Genomic DNA, 19,166 nt, shown 5'->3' with positions numbered 1-19,166 from the left:
AAGGATCTCTATCAAGCATTCTTAAAACTACAGTACCCACCAACTGAAGTGAAAGAACAGATTGACAGGGCCAGAAGAGTACCCAGAAGTCACCTACTACAGGACAGGCCCAACAAAGAAAATAACAGAACGCCACTGGCTGTCACCTTCAGCCCCCAACAAAAACCTCTCCAGTGCATCATCAAAGATTTACAACCTATCTTGAAAAATGATCCCTCACTCTCACAGATCTTAGGAGACAGACCGGTCCTCGCTTACAGACAGCCTCCCAACCTGAAGCAAATACTCTCCAGCAACCACACACCACACAATAAAAACACTAACCCAGGATCCTATCCTTGCAACAAAGCCCGATGCCAACTCTGTCCACATATTTATTAAAGTGACACCATCATAGGACCTAATCACATTAGCCATACCATCAGGGGCTCGTTCACCTGCACATCTACCAATATAATTTACGCCATCATGTGCCAGCAATGCCCCTGTGCCATGTATATTGGCCAAACTGGACAGTCTCTATGCAAAAGAATAAATGGACACAAATCTGACATCAGGAATCATAACATTCAAAAACCTGGTAGGAGAACACTTCAACCTCTCTGGCCACTCAGTAAAAGATTTAAGGGTGGCAATTTTGCAACAGAAAAGCTTCAAAAACAGACTCCAATGAGAAACTGCTGATCTTGAATTAATATGCAAACTAGATACCATTAACTTGGGTTTGAATAGAGACTTGGAGTGGCTGGGTCATTACACATATTGAATCTATTTCCCTAAAGTTAAGTATCCTCACACCTTCTTGTCAACTGTCTAAATGGGCCATCTTGATTATCACTACAAAAGTTTTTTTCTCCTGCTGATAATAGCTCATCTTAACTAATTAGCCTCTCACAGTTTGTATGGCAACTTCCACCTTCTCTGTATGTATATATATATATCTTCTTACTATATGTTCCATTCTATGCATCCGATGAAGTGGGCTGTAGCCCACAAAAGCTTATGCTCTAATAAATTTGATAGTCTCTAAGGTACCACAAGTACTCCTTTTCTTTTTTTCAGGGAAGGAGAATATCCAACTGGAGCAGATGCTGGGACCTTCCTTCCAGATGATGTTGTTGTATCCTCTTGCACTCAGGATACCTCTCCGGTGGGGGGGGGGGGACTCCAGTTATTAGGAAGAGACAGATAATAGTCATGGGGGATTCGATCATTAGAAACATGGATAGCTGGGTTTGCAATGACCAGGAGAACCTCATGGTGATTTACCTGCCTGGTGCAAAGGTTGAGGATCTCTCAAGACATCTAGATAGACTTATATGTAGTGCTGGGGAGGAACCGGGGGTCGTGGTACGTGTAGGTACCAGTGACATAGGGAAGGATAGGAGAGAGGTCTTGGGGGTCAAATTTAGGTAAGAGATTGAAGTCCAGGACCTCCATGGTAGCATTCCCTGAAATCTTTACAGCGCAGGGTGGGCCTCAATGTGTGGATGAGATGATGGTGTAGAGAGAAGGGGTTTAGATTTATTAGGAACTGGGAAGGCTTTTGGGAAAGGGGAGCCTATACAGGAAGAATGGGCTCCACCTAAACCAAAATAGAAGCAGTTTGCTGGCACTTAAAAAGGTCATTGAGCAGTTTTTAAACTAAGGACTGGGGGGAGAGCTGACAGGTGCGGAGGAGCACATGGTTCGGACAGCGACATCCCTTAGAGGAGGATCTATTAATGGAGATGCAGTATGTCCTAGTAAGGAGGAGAGGAAGAAAGATGATAAAATACAGGTAGGATCTGATGAAAAACAGTCAGATTAAAAAAGTCCCGTTCAATTACACCATGGCAGACAGCTAAAAAGTGGCAAGTGCTTTTAAAGTGCTTTAAAGATGCTAGAAGTTTAAATAATAAGATGGGTAAACTAGAGTGCCTCATATTAAATGTGGATATTGATATAATAGACATCACAGAAACTTGGTGGAATGAGGATAATCAATGGACACAGTGGCCATTCTTATGTTCTTAAGAAGTCGTTACAGACCAGCATGCCAACTGCTAATATTTTGATGTAGTCATACCTACATATATTGTACCATTGGGTACATATGTAAAATAAAATTAAAAATCTCAATTCAGAATTTCTATTTGACTTGTGGCTAAAAACTTGAAATTATTTTTTAATTTTTTTCTGGAATTTATTTATTAAGAATCTTTAAAAGGGGCAGCCTAAATGTTCTGAAATTGTTTCCTGAAACTCAGACATCAGTACAATTTTCAAATTTAATATACAGAGAAGTGCTGTTGCTTTAATAGTGTGAACAGCCTATATTGTGTGCAATACTATATAGCATGAGAAATGTAAGAGCCCCCAAACACTTTCAAGGTAGGGCTTTCCATTTCTTAGGAGTGAGATGCAATGGTGCTTTAGATAGAATTATTGTGGAAAAAGAGGATATCTGAACATAGGATGAAATGTCTGACAACCCGTGTTTTTAAAAACCCTTCCCTTTTGAACATACATATTTTAGCACAGACATAAAAAGTGTATATAATTATGCTTTCTTTTAAAAAGTCATTTAAAAAGTCATTTAAAAAGACATTTGGGCTTGCTTGCAACTGCTCATAAAGTATTGTAGATATATGTGAGTGGCTATCTGATTTCTGGGGAAGTGCTTTGGAAGGAATTTTTCATCCTCTCATAGGGCGAAGTTCAGCCTACTGCAGAGGACTGGTTTGAAGCCATCTGGATAATTTAAACCCCTAGCAGAGGTCTTATAATTCAGGCTTAAGTGATGTGGAGAGCTTAGTGCAGGCCCTCTGAAGTAAGTAAATTTACCCCAAAGGCCTAATCTTGAAGTCCCAATTGAAGTTTTACGTGATGCATGAAAACTCCTCTAACCTTTAGATTTCTAAGTTTCTGTAGCAGCATCTGGCCTCTAGTGGTAGGGCTACACTGTAGTGGTAGTGCTCTGCCAAACCCCTGGATAATTTGAGATCTGCAGGTTTTAGGAATTTCAAACTAATTATAGAGGGGCAGCTTATCTGTACAGAGGTCAGCTAGGCTATTTTCCAGGTCTTAATGCCAGATGACAGCAATGAAGGGAGTTATTTTGCCCCAGTCCTCATCCTGCAGCTAATCAAGGGGAGTGTTTGCAGAAACAGAGCTGGATTCACTGTCATTGTAAGTGCTATCATCTTGAGTGGGGAAAGCCTGCAAGATTAGACGGCGATAATGCCATGGAAAGTGGTATGACCCAGGTGTCTCACCTCCTGCCCATCAGAAATTTCCCATCCCTCTTCAACCATGGAATCCAAAATGTAGGAGGGCTCCTGCATGCCTCAGGAGAGGAGGGATGAGCACATTAGCACATATCTCCACCACATCTTCCATGAGTCATGCCTATTTGTGATTGTTACTTACACAGATTCCCTTCCTCTATATGGTCATCCTGACTGGACGATTGGATCTTTTTTTTAAGAACAAGTTCCCATGTAGACAAAGAAAGTTTTTTTCCGAATAACAACTTAATAATATTAAAGCCAATATACTTATAACTGTACTTGCCATGTTAGTATAAAGGCAACACACAACAACATTCACTGTAACTGATAATTCATATAGGTTTGTGAATGCAAAAGAGTGGGTCAAGGGAAATAAATGCAGCAATAGAAATCCCGAGCTCACTTCAGCAGCATTAGAAAATGCATTTTCTCAGTGAATCTAAGTCAATGTGTGCACTGCCTACTTTGCTACCTGAGATGAACCTACTGCTCTGAAACGGATGTTGACTCTTAAAGAGGCAAAACAAGAATGGGTTATACACATCTGTTTGTTACTATGGTATAAAGCAGCATTGCCAATGATGTGCACATATCTATTTTTATCATAGATTATGTAATAAAGCCCATGCATTGGAAGAGAAATAAACAAAACCTATTTGTATGCTTGCCTTGATAGAAAAACATAAAATAAACACTTGTTAAGTAGCAAAAGGGAAAATCAAGAGTATTTGTTTTCAAGTCTCTAGCGGATACTGTGGACTATAAATTGGCCTCAGAAAACCCTTTTAAATTAGCATTAATGACTACATTACTCTATATTCCAAGATTCACATCCTGACAAGGCACCCACCAGACTCCCATGCACAAAACAAAAGTTTTGCACTCCTATTTTGGCTTCCCTAAAAGTGGCAGCAAGGTTGCTCTGCAGACCTTCTGGGTCACATGCCCCAGAGGAGCATCCTGGAGCAGGGTCTTGAAGATACCATTGGTGCATGTATGCCTCCAGGCCTGAAATTGGCTCCCATGCACAGTCCACATTACCCCTTTAATTTCTACTTTGGCAGAATAATCTGCAAATGGGTGACAAAAACTGTGCATGGGGTGACTGCTGAGTAGAATTTTTTCCACACTTTAATACTGTTTGTGCAGCATACTGTACATGTGCATCAGTTAGGGGGCATTCTGGCATGTGTTGAACTAGAAATGGGGCCTACAAAGGCACCAGTTCTGAAAAGTACTTAGGTATATAATGAACTAGCCGTGGAACACAGCAGAGATTGGTGGGAGAGTGGGGGTGTTATATAAAGGGAAAAGTGACAAGAAATAGTATCATATTTTTTGTTGTTTATCTCTGTTTGTTTACCTTGTCTTTTAGGGAGAGGGTGTGTCTTCTATTCCAGCGGTTCTCAAACTTTAGCAACCCGAAGACCCCCATTTTGATTTTAAAAAATGTCACAGACTCCCAAGCATCCTGCTCAGCCCCAGGCCCTGCCCCCCACCCCACCCCTTCCCCAAGGCCCCACCCCAACCCCACTTCTTCCCATCCCTGATCCACCTCTCTGCCTCCTCTTCCACACCTGTTTCCATCCCCCCCCCAAGTGCACTTCGTCCTCTCTCCTCCCCCTCCCTCCCAGCGCCTCCTGCATGCTGGGGAACAGCTGTTCAGCAGAGCAGGAGCACTGGAAGGTAGGGGGAGGAGTTGATCAGTGGGGCCGAAAATTATTCCACTCCCTCCTCCGAGCACGTTCTGTCCCCTCTCCTTCTCCTCCCTCTCAGCACCTCCTGCACACTGCTGAACTGCTGTTTCCCAGCATGCAGAAGGTGCTTAGGAGGAAGGGGGAGGAGTTGATGAGCGGGGCCTGTGAGGCCCCTGGAGTACTCTCACAGACCCCCAGGTATCCGCCGACCCCAGTTTGAAAAATGCTGTTCTATTCTATTGTGTGTACAGTGCCTAGCACAATGGGGTCCCAACCTTGACTGGAATCTTTAGGCGCTCTCAGGATATAAATAATAATATTTTAAATACATGAGTTGTTCCATTGAAGTCACAACCATAATCCTTAGAGACATAAGTGTTTCCACTGATTTTTCAGTAGTATACCCTTGAACTATATTTTAAGCTTCCAGAGAATGAAATAGACTTCTTAAACAAGACTTTCAATTTTAAAATGTAACCTATAAGAGTAATTTCTTCTATCAAGAAATGTGAATGATGGAACAAGCAATCTTTCCCAAAGACTAAAAAACTAGAATAGAATTATTTCCAAAAACCTCTGGTAACTGAATGGAAGGGAAATTAAAACATAAAAAAAACCAGTGCTAAGTATAATTGGTCCATCTTGTCCATTTCACTACTTCACTGAATGACCAATATGTCATATTCAAATTGTTGTGAATTCTCAGATGTTTGTAGCTTCTACAGATTCCCAGATCAGATTCTCCTTACCCCCTAAGCCTTTTGGGAAATTTTTGCCTAATATCTAACCTAAATCAATATCTTTTAAAATTAGATCATGACCACATGTTTAACATGTTATCTTGTAATGAAAGCAAAATAATTCCCAGCCTCACTTCTTGGCTCCATACAAATTAGCCTATAATTTAAATTAATCTCTCAAATACTTTTAATCTTAAGGAACAAATATGAAGAAGAAGAAGAGTCATAAATGTTCATTTCTCAAGTATTTCTATGCACTGTTGGGGCATACAGGAATTATGACGTGTCCTAGCTTCTGCTACTTCTTTTTTATTTTTATTATTATTTCTTGCTTTTCAGCTCTTATACATATAGTAATGGGAATGCTTTTTTCATATATGTTATGTTCAATCCAAGCTCAATATGATCAAGTTGCTGGCCACTTTTGCCCTTACATAATTTCATGTTCACCACATGTATCTCATTGTAAACTATGCATTATTTCTTCCCTTTATAAAACAACCTGAATTGCTGCCTCATTTCCTCAGCACCTTATTGTCCACTTAAGCAAACGGACAGAGCATTATATGTGACATAACTAATTTTCTAAAGAAAAATCAGATTACCCCAATGATTTATGTGATTTATTCCAGAATGGGTCATTTAGGAGAGAACATATGCCAAGTCACAATAGGGCAAATATTATGGTAAATCCTGTCCTGGACCCTCTGTCAAATTAGATTTTCTTTCACCAAGCAGTTAGGTTCCCAACAAAAACAGCGAAAGTTTCAGCATAATGTGGTATGTATTATAGCACGTCCGTAAAGCGAAAGGCATATGACAACCAGCAATAACATGCCACAACAAAAAAGGTGGGGTGTCTTTTTTCTTTATTTATCTGAGACAATAGCCATTTGTAATGAAATCCTATCACCCCTTCACATTTTGTATGAGCCATTTCTGTTCTGTCTTTTTTAAATCAAAATGTGGGTGTCTTTGGTTTGCTAAAGTTTGAGAACCGCTGGAATAGAAGACAGACCTTGTCCCTAAAATAATAAAATAAAACAAAGAGTACTTTAAACCAGTGATTTTCATAAGGTTGAATAAAAAGAACCTCTGTGTTGTACTAAATGTTGGGCTTTATTACCTGGAGTCATAGATGTAGCCAAAACTACTAAGCACTCTAACATGAGTTTTACTAGATTCTAAGGCCAGAAGGGAACATTGTGATCATCTAGTCTGACCTCCTGTGTAACGTAGGCCTTCTGTTTACTTGGAGTGGGTTGGTTATTGGTGAGGAGGTAGTGATATGGCAAAATACAAAACATGGCTCCTGATGGACAAACAGGAACATGGTATTGCCCATCCCAACCCTAGGGTATTTTCCTTTAAGTTTCCTTGGGATGGTACTATAATGCTGTGACACTACACCCCATATTCTTGATATGATTATAGCATAACTATGATGTATTTTATGCAAGATAGGTCATATGAGATATCTTTGGGAAGGTTATGATTTACTGAATATGATTATACTATTTGTATGTATGTGCCTTTTTTGTATCTGAAGTTAGGAATATTGTCTATGTATCTATTACAAATGTTTTTACACATGGGGAACGCCCACTAGGCAGAATGCACTCAGTCTAGATAGCTGGATGGGAAGTTAATGAACCATTAGGAAGAACAATGGGCCTTAGGAAAAGCTTATCTCCCACCTTGGAGTTTTCCTGAGGACACTGTAAACAGCCTCTGACTCATGGCTGCTAGGACCCTACAGGGACAGGTGACCAGGTCACCTGGTACTGGACTACATCTTGGAATACCAATGATTTTCCACTGACTGGCATGGGAAGGAAGCGTGGAGACAAAGGGTTCCCATCATATGCAAAAGCTCTTTAAGGGAGGGAAGTGACATCATTGAGGGTCTTCACTGACTCCCCACCTCAAAGAAACTCTTGGAAACACCTGAGGAACAAGGACTGAACTGGGAGGAAGTACTGGACCCTGGCTAAAAGCAATTTTTAGCCTGTGAAAGTAACACCTAGGGCTTTTAAGCTGCAAGCAAGTGCAGCTAGCCCCTTCAGAATCTATGGAGCCTGCTTGAATCAACATTTAGGGAGAGAATTTACTACTCAGATCCAATTTCTTTAGTATATTAAGTTTAGGTTGTGTTTTTTGTTTATTTGCTAGGTAATATGCTTTGATATGTTTGGTATCACTTATAATCACTTAAAATCTATCTTTTGTAGTTAATGAACTTATTTTATGTTTTAATCCAAACCAGTATGCGGTTGACTAAAGTGTCCGGGGAAAAATCTCAGCTTGGTTACCACAAGTGTGCATGGTCCTCTTCACATTGAGGGACCGGGTGTTAAACCCATATACTGGCCAGATTTGAGCAGGGCAGGATGGTACTGCTCTGGGGACCTAGGATGGGAGGCTGGTGGTTAGAGAGCCTACTGTGACTGCAGCTGGGTATGTCCCTATCTGTGTGAATGCTGGTGAAAGTGCAAGATACAGGCCTTTGCAACTTGTCACAGCAACGCAGTGTGAGTGTGAGACCAGGCTGGTGGGTCAGAGGGCTCAGTGATATCCCAGTTCCAGGTGGCACCCCAGGGCAAATCTGTCACAAGTGCCTAATCTAGAAATGGACTGTGTTTGCATTATATATTGGAAATAAATCTCATAGGCTTATTTTTGCTTTATCTTCCAAGTAGTGAACTCCTGAGTTTGGCACTACTGCCAGATAATCTGCTGTGTAGCCACATTAGGCCCATTCCTGGTTACCTTCTAAGCAGGCTGATAAAGTCATATAGTACTGACTGATAGGTAAATTTAGACCATGTCACTTATATGTTAACTAGCATTAAGGGAAAAAAAAGTTCCCCACTAATAATACCATTACAAATGTAGTTAGGAGCTAATGACATTCCAACACAAGATACTATAGTAGACCCAACATTTCCCTATAACCATTTTAAATCCTTCACCAAACTACATTGCTTTTGGTACAAGTCTCGCTTACGGACCCAAAAATATCTTTGCACTGAGACAAAATCCAGGGCCTATCAAATCTGTGTATCATAGGCACCAACTCTGTAGGTGCTTCATGGCTGGAGCACCCACAGAGAAAAATTAGATAGTGCTCAGCACCCACCTGCAGCCAAGCTCTCCCTCTCCCCCCGTGGCCCCCAGAGCCTCTCCCCTGCTGGCGGCCCAGCTGATCACTCCTCCTGCTCCCTCCCAGCACCTCCTGCCCTCCGCGAACAGCGGTTTCATGGCGTGCAGGTCAGCTCCCGGAGGGAGGGGGAGGAGCAGGGATGGGGTGTCCTTGGGGAAGGGGGTGGAAAGAGATGGGGAAGGGGTGGAGCAGGAGCAGGAAGAGGGCGAGGGTTTGAGGGAAGGGGTGGAGTTGGGGCGGGGCCTAGGGTGGAGGGAGGTTCGAGCACCCCTTGGGTAGAGGGGGCACCTATGACGTCTATTGCTATGTGGATAAGAAACCTGGACCCTCTTACAGGCAGACTTGGAGCAGCTAGAGGCATTACATATGCACTGTCAGCACCAAATCCTGAGCATAAACCAGTTTGACTTTGTGCTAAATGTCATAATCTTGCCGAGATTTGGCCTTCCTTCAATAGTTCTTTATATTAAAAAGTGATGTTGTATGCTTTTTGGCCATGTCAGCAGGAGGGACAAAAACATCCAAGGCTCTCAAACTTTCCATTGAACCATGAAGGGAAGCATGCCCTAACCCTACCTGGCACCACTCAAAGGGCCATCCCAGAGATACATGGATTCACAGGACTAAGCCAGATCTGGGAACTTCACTACACGATACATGGTGTGACACCATCAAGCGTGGTCACTCTTGCCGGCACAACAGTTCTTTGATGACTACGGACATTTAATGATGATGTTAGGCAGATGGAGTTTGTCAGGAGGCAGAGAGGAGTTCAAATTTCCAATCAGACTCCATAGGAACTTCACCAGTGGGAGAATCTGAATAGATACAGTCTCTAAGCAGCCTGGCTAGACAGCTTTTTTCTGATGGTCCTTCCCACTTAGGGGGGTTTCACTGCCAACCATTCCTGCTCTTTCATTAAGAGTTGTAGCAGCTTTGCACTGTCTTCCACCATACCAGAGACCATCACCAATAGTTAAATCCTTTTTTTAGCATTTAAACTTGAATCTGGCTCAACAATCCTTTTCAGGCTTATCTGGTAAGATGTATATATTAATATATGAGTGCAACTTTCTGGATATGCACTGTTTTCCAAGCGCTGTCAATTATTTAGTACGAATAAATAATTAAAAAGTGCTGGTACTGGAGATTTTCACAATCAATTGGGAAAAACATGCACAAAACATCTGTAGACTTGCATACAAATTTGAAAATAAAATAAACATAGCTGACCCGGAAATCCTATAGCTATAATCACAGCATCAGTCTATATGCAAATATATATGTAAGGCAATTTTAGTTCATAAAGTACAGTAGAATATTATTACACTGATTGATGTAACTCAACAGCAAAGAGCCATAGCAAAGATCTATTTTGTCATAAAGTAAAACATAAATGTTTTTAGACTCATAGCTTTCAAAAGGGAACATACTATCATCTGAAAATATATAGATCCCAACACACCTTTAATGGAATGTGTATTGTAATGTATTTTATTTCTTTTTTATTTTATTTTTATAGTTTATTTTGTATTTAATCAAAATTAAAAGCATTCATCAAAAAGAATGTGAAAGAGTCTAAATACACTAATTAATACTTTCTATTTGGTTTCAGCCCTCATTTGGACATTTACATAAAGGAAACAAAGACAAAATGAAGACATCACATTTTAAAGCTTTATAAAAGACTAGCAACAAACACCAAATAGTGCAGAATTTCTCGTTAGTTTGAAAAGTCTCACTTAATTATAATATAATACACTATTCCTACACATTCAAAATAGAAAAAAGAAAAATGGAATTAATTTCCTTTTCAATTCAAAATTACTCACTAACAGGAGTAAGAGATTCATGTTCTCAGAGCTCAATATTCCTTTCACGGATAGCTCTATTCATAACTTTGAAGAGTTAGGGAAAGCTGGAATGCATGGTGTGAAAGGATTTATGGAGTTCATGCCATATTCACCTAACTTTGTGAGAAAGTGCCAGAACAGTTTAAAGTCCAGTCTGCAAGGTGTTAAGTGCCTTCTTCTCCCATACACAAAATGTCCCATTGACTCCAATGAAGGATCGTGTAGTTCAGCAGATAAGATACTAGACAAGTCGTCAAGATTCTATCCTCATTCTGCCACTGAGCGGCTTTCTGACCTTGGTCAAGTCACATCCCCATGCTTCAGTTTTCCCATCTGTAAAATGATGATGATGCTTACCCATCTCTGAGATTTATGTGCTAAAAGCTGCAAAACTAAGATGAGGATGCTCAGCACCTTACAGGAACCTTGCAGGAGTCGATTCAAATATAGAGCAAGACAGTGAAAGCTGATGCTGGGAGAGGAAAAGAAAAAGAGCAGGAGCAGAGGGCCTTGCTGATCTGAGAAGAAGTAGACCAGTGCTGCTGATAGGACCTGGGGGAAGATCTGAAGGACATCAGTTCTGACTGGGAAATAGGAATGGGTGGGGAAAGGTAGTAGGATTGGTCCAAGTTTTGGAAGCAGACTATGATTGTGAAGAATGGCTAAAGTTGGTGAAGACCTGTTTGCAGGCAGCTGAGAGGAAGAGCTACACTATGTTACCATACTCTGTTTAATAAACGTTGAACTATTGCTGCAGTGCAGCAGCATATTCCTTGCACTGTCTTCTTCCCACCAAGTGAAGCCTATTGTTACCCTTCTGCACCCTACAAGATGGAAAAGTATAGGAGTGGCCATTACGCAGCTCCTCAGTAGGAGCTGCATGTTATAGCATTTTGCCCTAATTATTAATGTAGTTATGCATACCAAAAAGTTAATACAAGTTTCCCATTATAAAACTATTATACAAGTGTACATTAAGAACTTTTTTCAGAGTAGCAGCCGTGTTAGTCTGTGTTTGCAAAAAGAAAAGCAGTACTTGTGGCACCTTAGAGACTAACAAATTTATTAGAGCATAAGCTTTAAGAACTTTAAATCTGTTAGGAAAACATGGTGTTCTCAGTTTCATCCATATTGTCTCTAAGGCTCGACTCCAAAAAATTATCAACCAGTATGGTAGAAACAGACAAGGATTCAAGCTGCATCTGACTTGATCTTTCCCTTATAAAAGATGTGAACTCATCCATATAAAGAGGGATCCAGTTCTATGTGTTCCCTTGTGATTCTACCTGAGATATGTAGGAATATAACATAGAAAATGTGACATTACAATCTGGCTTATAGGCTCCGAAATGGACATTTGGTTTGGAGGCATGAGAAATAATGAGTGTCTCCCCCTCAAATGCCCTGACCCCAATTAAATGTTTTGACCCTGGGAAAATAATTTAAAGACTCAGGACCAAATTTACCACTCATGAAAGTAGGTGCATATCTTCTGACTTCAATGAAGTTATGCTTTCTTATTTTAAAAGTGAATATAGCCTTCAATTCCTAATAAATGTTCTTCCTGGGATCTCTTTTAGAACAGGGACTTCTTTCACAATCTCAAATACAGGCCAAATAAGTCCTTCATTTCTCCCTCCTGCTCTCTCATCCTGACACTCAGGTCCATTGGAGGATTCTTTCTGAAATGTTTGGACAAACAATATGGCTTAGCTAGGGGTAGAAACTATTCTTCACAGAATCGTCAGACTTCAGTACATATTTATCGACAGTTGGTTCATTAACTCAATGACAACTTTCTCCTTGCAAATCTCTGGCACAGCTGGGACTTATATTTGGGGATCTCCAGTTGGACATCGGGGGAATATCTAAGATTATTTTATTTTGGAATTCTTGAGTGTCATTTTTGTTCTGTATTTGTAGGTTGTCTCTAATAATCATCTCAATTGTGGCCTGAGCAGATCCTAATTTTATCTCTTGTGCCTCTAATCTTCTCATCAGATTCTATAGACTTCTCAGCACTTGTCATTGTGATGTGCAGAGATGTTCTGTAGTGCCCCCTTCAGGACCTCTCCCCACGTTAGTCTGCAAAGTTCTTAACTAGCCTGCTGGTTCCTGAGTAGTCAATATTTTCTCCTGGCTTGTTGATCGCCTGTTCTTAGAAGATTTTCCTTGGGCTAGGAGGTTTGGGCACTGATACCTCCAGCAGGGGGCAGAGAAGGCCTAATAGACCCCATCACATACCTCCACCCTGCAGAATGCACCTATTGACCCAATCTCCCTCCTCTGCAATAATGCCACCCTCCCAGGAAAAGAAATCTGCATTCTGATGCTGTGAACCTAGCTGGTGTACACAAAAGGCATAACATTCTAACTCCAGATACCACCAAGTAATGCAAGGTTTAGTGTCTTTCATTGACTGCCACCATTTAAGGGGTGCCTTCTGCGTTTCATTTGGAGGGTACCCCTCATTTGGGGACTTCTCTGGGAGCCCCCTGGGCCTATTCTAGTACCTCAAGTTGATTCCTCAGGAGGTTGGGGCCAGGCTTCACCAGACAAAGGCCATTCACTTTGGCTGGACCAACCTGCTGCCATAAAGTCCTCTGTGAGTTGAACTGTCACCGTGCTGAGATTGTATCAGCATACTCAGGTTTGGATGACAGTTGGCAGAATGTTTGAGCACCAACACCTCCAGTATCTTGGCTGGAGAGTGAGATGCCAGCTGGAGCTGGTGGGCAGCTCAGTCCTTTAACCGCTAAGCCACAGCGTGAGGTTGTGCCCCCAGTGGGAAATGTTCTGTCTAGAATCGTCTTAGGCGATACCCCTTGTTGGTCAAGAATAGGGTATCAGAATCCTTGGCAGCTTCATCATCTAAGGCCACGTAGGCCACCTGGGCTTCCCCAGCCAGAAAAGGGGATAGTCGTGTGGCTCATGTGGCCTTCTCCCATTGTGTGGCAGTGCCTATGCATTCAAACATAACAAGATATGTCTCAGGGTTAGCAGCAGGTCCCAATTTGGAAAGGACAATACCGGGGCTGGCTGAGTCACTTCAGAGTGGGAGCAGCTGATGATCCATTCCAGTGTTGCTTGCTTGCTGCTATTGGGTGGCTCGCCTGAGTCTCCTGCTGGGCCTCTGCCTGGACCTGCTGCTGCTGAGCTAGGAGTTGTATGATCTGCTCCATGGTTCCTCTTTACTAAAAAAGTCAGTCCCACTTCTGGGTCCAAGGTGTGGCAGGCAGGGCTGTATGTGGTACTGCAGCTACTCCACACCTTAGTCTGCAAAGTTGGCCACATACTTGGGGCTGTAAACTTGGCATCAAGCTCTAAACAAAAACAGCAACTCGTGATTTGGCTGTCTGCGCCTTTAAACAAGGAGGGGGAAAATTCCTTCAAAATGCAAATGCTTAGTTGCAGTGCTTAGGGCAAGGCCTTGGCCTGGTTTCCCGGTTAGCCCTGATGAGCTCCTCCTCTGTCCAACCTCACCCAGCTCTGCCCCTGAGCAAAAGCAGGCTAGCCTTCTTAACTGATCTGCTGGTTCCTGATCGGTATTTCCTTCTGGTCCTTTCAGGCCGCTGGAGAACTGTCTTGTTGGTTACCCAGTCTGAGTGGATTTTCCTTTGGTGGAGAATGTTAGGGCTCTGATGCCACAGTAGGAGGGAGAGAAGACCTGATAAACCTCATCAGTGACCCACAACGCAGAGTTACTGAATGAGTCCTGTACCATGTCCATTTTTTCTGGACACAATCTTTTACAGACTTACATGGGGGTAGTTACAGATATTTCCACTTTAGATTCAGTGAAGACTTCACTTGCTTTGTGATTATTTTCTATGGGTATGTCAGTCAGGGCCAATTGTTTACTACCATAAGTTCATAGATGCTGGAACTGGGGTTGCTGCTGCACCCCCTGGCTTGAAGTGGTTTCCATCATATACAGGGTTAACAGTTCAATTCAGTAACTTTCAGCATCCCCACTATACAAATTGTTCCAGCACCCCTGCTTAAGTCCCCAGAACTCCAGTTATAACTGGGAGGAGGCAATGGATAAGCAATAGTGAAAACATCCACCAGGCAAACACAAGGCACAAAGGTAAGCAAATTCACCGAGATTTTCCTTTTTCTGCCCTAATCATGTATTTGCCATTACATTATGATCAAGAGTTTATCAAAAACCCTTACTCCTTAAGCCTTACTTAAGGTGGCAGAGGATATAAAGATATTTTAACTATTACAAAGGGCCAGATTCACAAAAGGATCTAGCTTCCTAACTGCCACTTTAGGCACCTAAATCCCAGATTTAGGTACCACTACTATTCCCAAACCCCTTTTTCAGCTGCCATCTAACCTCACTCGTCACCTATGTTTTTGCAGCAAAACTTCCCTAAGCACCTATGTCGCTGCCTTTGAGCATGTGCACTGCTGCCTTATTCTAGACATCCAGATGCTTAAGCCCCAGTGTGATGCACTAACTGAGGGAAGACAGGCCTCCTCCATCTTACTCACCTGGGGGGCCCGATCCTGTAGGTGTGCAGTTCCACACAAGATGACTTCCCTCCTAACTTTTAGCCTAGTGTTTAGGGTACTCACCTGAGATGTGGCATACCAAGTACAGTGTGTTCTGCTGCTATTTGGTGATGTTGGCCCAGGTCTTTAGAATGTTGGTATTCAGTTATTATTATGGCAGGTTGCTAAATTTTCCCTGAGAAATACAAGTGAAAAAGGGAAAAGGAGTTAAATCTATACGAAATTTCAGAGGACAAAAGAAAAATGTACTTCTCTAGCCTGGGTGCTTCTCTGTGCAAAACTTCAAAGACCTGCTGCAAACAGTGGATGTGTTAGCGTTTCTAAAAAAAGGTCACAAGAATCTTTTATAACAGAAGCTACTAGGCCATGTAAATATAAGGATTGTTACCAGCGCTGCATATAAGGTGCTAAAAGTGCTAAAAGCTTGCATTAAGTAAAGCGGTTTTGTCGGCCATCTTAATTCACTCAACTGTAAGCAACTTCATAGTAGATTTTATAGAACTTAATATTTAATTGGTGAAAAGTTCAGATATTCTTTTGTGTTAGAGGGGATTAAAATGAAAAATGTAGTAAGTGTGGACAAAATAGTCTCCGTAACTAACCAAAAATAATTTAACAACATGACAACGCCTTCAGGAAACTATGTAGTTGCCAAATCACTTGCCTGAAAAATTGCTACTGATACTTATGTCATGAGATAATTACCAAAAGAAGAGGATGACAAAGAGAAGTCTGATAGGAAGGAACATGAAGGAAAATATTTTACTTTAATATTAAAGGATACCAACATTTTAAAATACTTTAAAATACAGAGAACAAACATTCAGACAGGAAATAAGGCATACATTTTTTTACAATCTGAGTAATTAACCATTTGAACAACTTACCAAGGGTTGTGGTGGATCCTTCATCACCAACAATTTTTAAATCAATACTGGTTATTTTTCTAAAAGGAATTATTTTGGGAAAGTTCTATGATCTATGTTATACAGTAGGTCAGACTGGATGGTCCCAATTGTCCCTTCTGGCCTTGGAATCTATGAATCAATGAATCAGCTGTATTCTGAAAAAGTAACTTGGAATTGCATCAGCAACTTCTTAATTCCACTGTTGGTGGCACATCTGAACTTCTATGAGTGGACCCAATTTTGGATTCTAAGACCAAAATCAACAGGAAGACTCCCCTCCCCTTGTATTTGGAGTGTAATATTGAGCTCCCAGGGAGTTGTGTGTGTGTAAGGAGCTGTTTTCTTAATAGCGCCAATGCATAAATTCAATCCTTCAATAATGGAGTCCAAAATGGAGAAATCCTGATTTGGGTTTTCTAACATTTAGTTAACTAAATTTTCTTTTTAATGCAGAAAAGATCAATACAAATGGTTGTCTGGGAAGTAAGTTGCAACACAGAAGGATTTTGGGGAAACTGTTTCATTTTTATCAAAGGGAGAAAGTTGTCTGGAGAACATATCTGTGTGCACATGCATAAGGGCTGATGTAACACCTGACTCTTATGAAATCACAAGTGCTAATTTATGCATTTTTGAGGGAAAAAGAAATTGGGAGAAACCAGCATTTTTATCCTCTATTACAAATAATAATTGCCTCCTCAGAGGATGACTGTGTTTTGAAAATAATTAGGGTCTCCTATAAACCAATGCTACTACACTCACTGTGATTGATATGTAGCAATACTAAATAGGAGATGGTCTAAAATGGCTGATCCACACGGTAATATAAAACTTTGCCTGCAAAATTTAACAAATAACATTAAATTCTGTGCAATGGAAAGCTACATTCCTTTGCATCCCTAAAGGCAGGGAGGCGATGATGCCTTTTAAAAATCCTATGTGCTTCCTCAGCCGAAACAAGGTATGGCAGAGAAATGCTGAACCTCTCTGCGTGGCTGGCAGCTCATTCTCATCCTCGCAAGCCCCAAAGGAAAATATTCCAGGAGCATGTAGGCAATGAGGGGGGTTATCAAAGGAATCCAATAGCGCAGCGTCCAAACACGGCATGAAAATTGCAGGCGTGAATCTCCCCTCTCTCTGTCAGTAGGTGCTGGAGAGAGGGGATGAGCCTTAAAATGCGGGAGGGGGGGAAAGGCCCAAGACCGAACACGACTGGGGAGAGATCCTCATTAACATACCCACCCAAACATGGCTGACATCACAGTAGACCAGCCTTGCCCCCCCCTCCCCGAGCTACTCCCGCCAGACTGGGATCCGGAAGGCGGGGGAGAAGGAGGACCACGCACTGGCGGTGACCACAGAAGGAGACAGCATCGGGACCTCTTCCTCCCCAGCCCCGCTAAAACGATCTTGGATCCAGGCCCCTCGCCCCCGTCTCCCAAGTAATATGCCAGGAGCCTCAGCTGAGCAGATCCTGCCTTCGGAGGATGTTTCCCTAACCCCCTCCTCCGCTCGCCGCCCTCCCGTTAAAGAGAGAGAGAGAGAGAGGCACGTTTGGGAACCGCTACAGGCGCAACCGGCGCTATTCATCCCCTTTCATCCCCCGAGTCGCTTAAGCGATTAGGATCAGGCAGTTGCCTCTGAATAAGCCTTGAAGCCACCGAAATCGCGCCAGCCAGAAAGGCAGATCTCCAGGCTGAGTGCTCCCTTCCCGGCGCTGCAGACCCCCCCCCCCCCCCCGGCGATCAAGGCGTTTTACACAAGCCGCGGGACCCGAACGAAAGGCTCCGGATCCGCACCGGGAGAGGAACTCCCCGCCGGAGAGAAAGGAAGAAAGCAAGGAACCCCCCAGCCCCACCGAATCAAAGCACCAGGCGGCTCTTTCCGTCCGGCCATAGCCATAGTTGTTTCCGCAAGGGCGAGCCCGCTGCCCCCCGAGCAGGCGACGTTCAGCCGAGCAAGGAGAATGACTGGCACAGTGCCCCGGGCTTCTACGAGAGGGGAACCCCCGGGCGGGGAGAAACCACTTCCCCTCCCAGTACAGACAGATACGCGGCGGGCGGGCGCCTCTCTTTACACCCCCAGCGTGAGCTCTCGCCGGTGCCCGCGACCCCCACCGCCGGCAAACGGTGCCTCCCGACCGTGAGTTTCCTTCCTTCCGTGCCGCTCTGCCAGACCAGGGACCCCCACAAGGGAAGCCGAGAGCATGGTGGGGGGACGCCTGCGGATCCCTCTCCACCCCGCGCCCCACACGTGGCCCCCTCGCCCCGGCGGCGCGGCCGCCTTACCTGCCTTTGTCTGGGGGCGTCCCGCGGGGCGAGGCCCGGCGGCGGCGGCGGCTTGGAGCGAAGGACGCAGCGCGTTTGTCGCAGGGCTTGTGCGCGGGATGGAGAGCGAGAGGCAGGCGCACGTGTGCCCAGCCCTCTATGCAGCGGCGGCTCAAAGGCGGACACAGCAACAGCCAAAAAAAAGAAAAACACACGGCGGCCGGGGGGGGGGGGGCGGTGGAAGGAGGGCGGGCAGGGCTGAGCAGGGGGAGCCGCACCTCCCTTGACGCAGAGGAAACTCTGCAACACCCGCCCGCAGTGGCGTCCTGGCTCAGCCGGCGAGGGGGGGGGGGGTGATGGGTGCGGGGAGCGGAGGGGTGGAGACGGGGGCCCAGGGCTCCATGCCACAAGCGTGCCGCGGCCTGGTGGTCGTTAGCCCTGTTTTGTTTAAGGCTTTGCTTGAGCTTTGTGTTCAAGAGCCATCAGCTGGCCCCACCCTGGCTCCTGCGCTGGAACGGCCCATGGCCTCTGCAGCGTGCTCCTTGCCCTGCCTCCCAAAGGCAAGAGGCGCCTTTTTCCACCCTCTTCCCCCCTGGTGCACGCCTGCAAGGTATCTGTCTGCCCAAGGGTGATGGGAAAGTGAAGCAGTCACCGCTCTTACCATGCCCTTGGCCCCGGCCCAGCGCTTCCGCTGCAGCCGGCGGGATGGAGAGTTGGGATCTATAAGGCAACGGGTGGGAGG

At 43.7% G+C, this 19,166-nt stretch overlaps 1 protein-coding gene across 3 annotated transcripts in view; it reads right to left on the bottom strand.

Annotated features, from left to right (window-relative positions):
- The window catches only part of SLC6A15 (solute carrier family 6 member 15), a 51,204-nt gene extending 32,437 nt beyond the window's left edge, over positions 1-18,767 (bottom strand). Inside the window, exons 1-2 of one of the 3 annotated variants that reach the window (XM_038381665.2) lie at positions 18,446-18,720; positions 15,313-15,424 (exon numbers count right to left, since the gene is read on the bottom strand). The gene's annotated coding sequence lies outside the window, so the exon portion shown is untranslated. Of the gene's footprint in view, positions 1-15,312; positions 15,425-18,015; positions 18,111-18,445 lie in introns of those variants that run through there. The other 2 variants (XM_043492659.1, XM_038381692.2) reach the window with 2 other exon arrangements.
- Positions 18,768-19,166: the final 399 nt, after the last annotated feature.

This window comes from Dermochelys coriacea, chromosome 1, assembly GCF_009764565.3.
Source record: "Dermochelys coriacea isolate rDerCor1 chromosome 1, rDerCor1.pri.v4, whole genome shotgun sequence".
NCBI classification, from domain to species: Eukaryota; Metazoa; Chordata; order Testudines; family Dermochelyidae; genus Dermochelys; species Dermochelys coriacea.
Note: the sequence above shows the minus strand (reverse complement) of the source record. Positions and strands in the feature narration are given on the sequence as shown.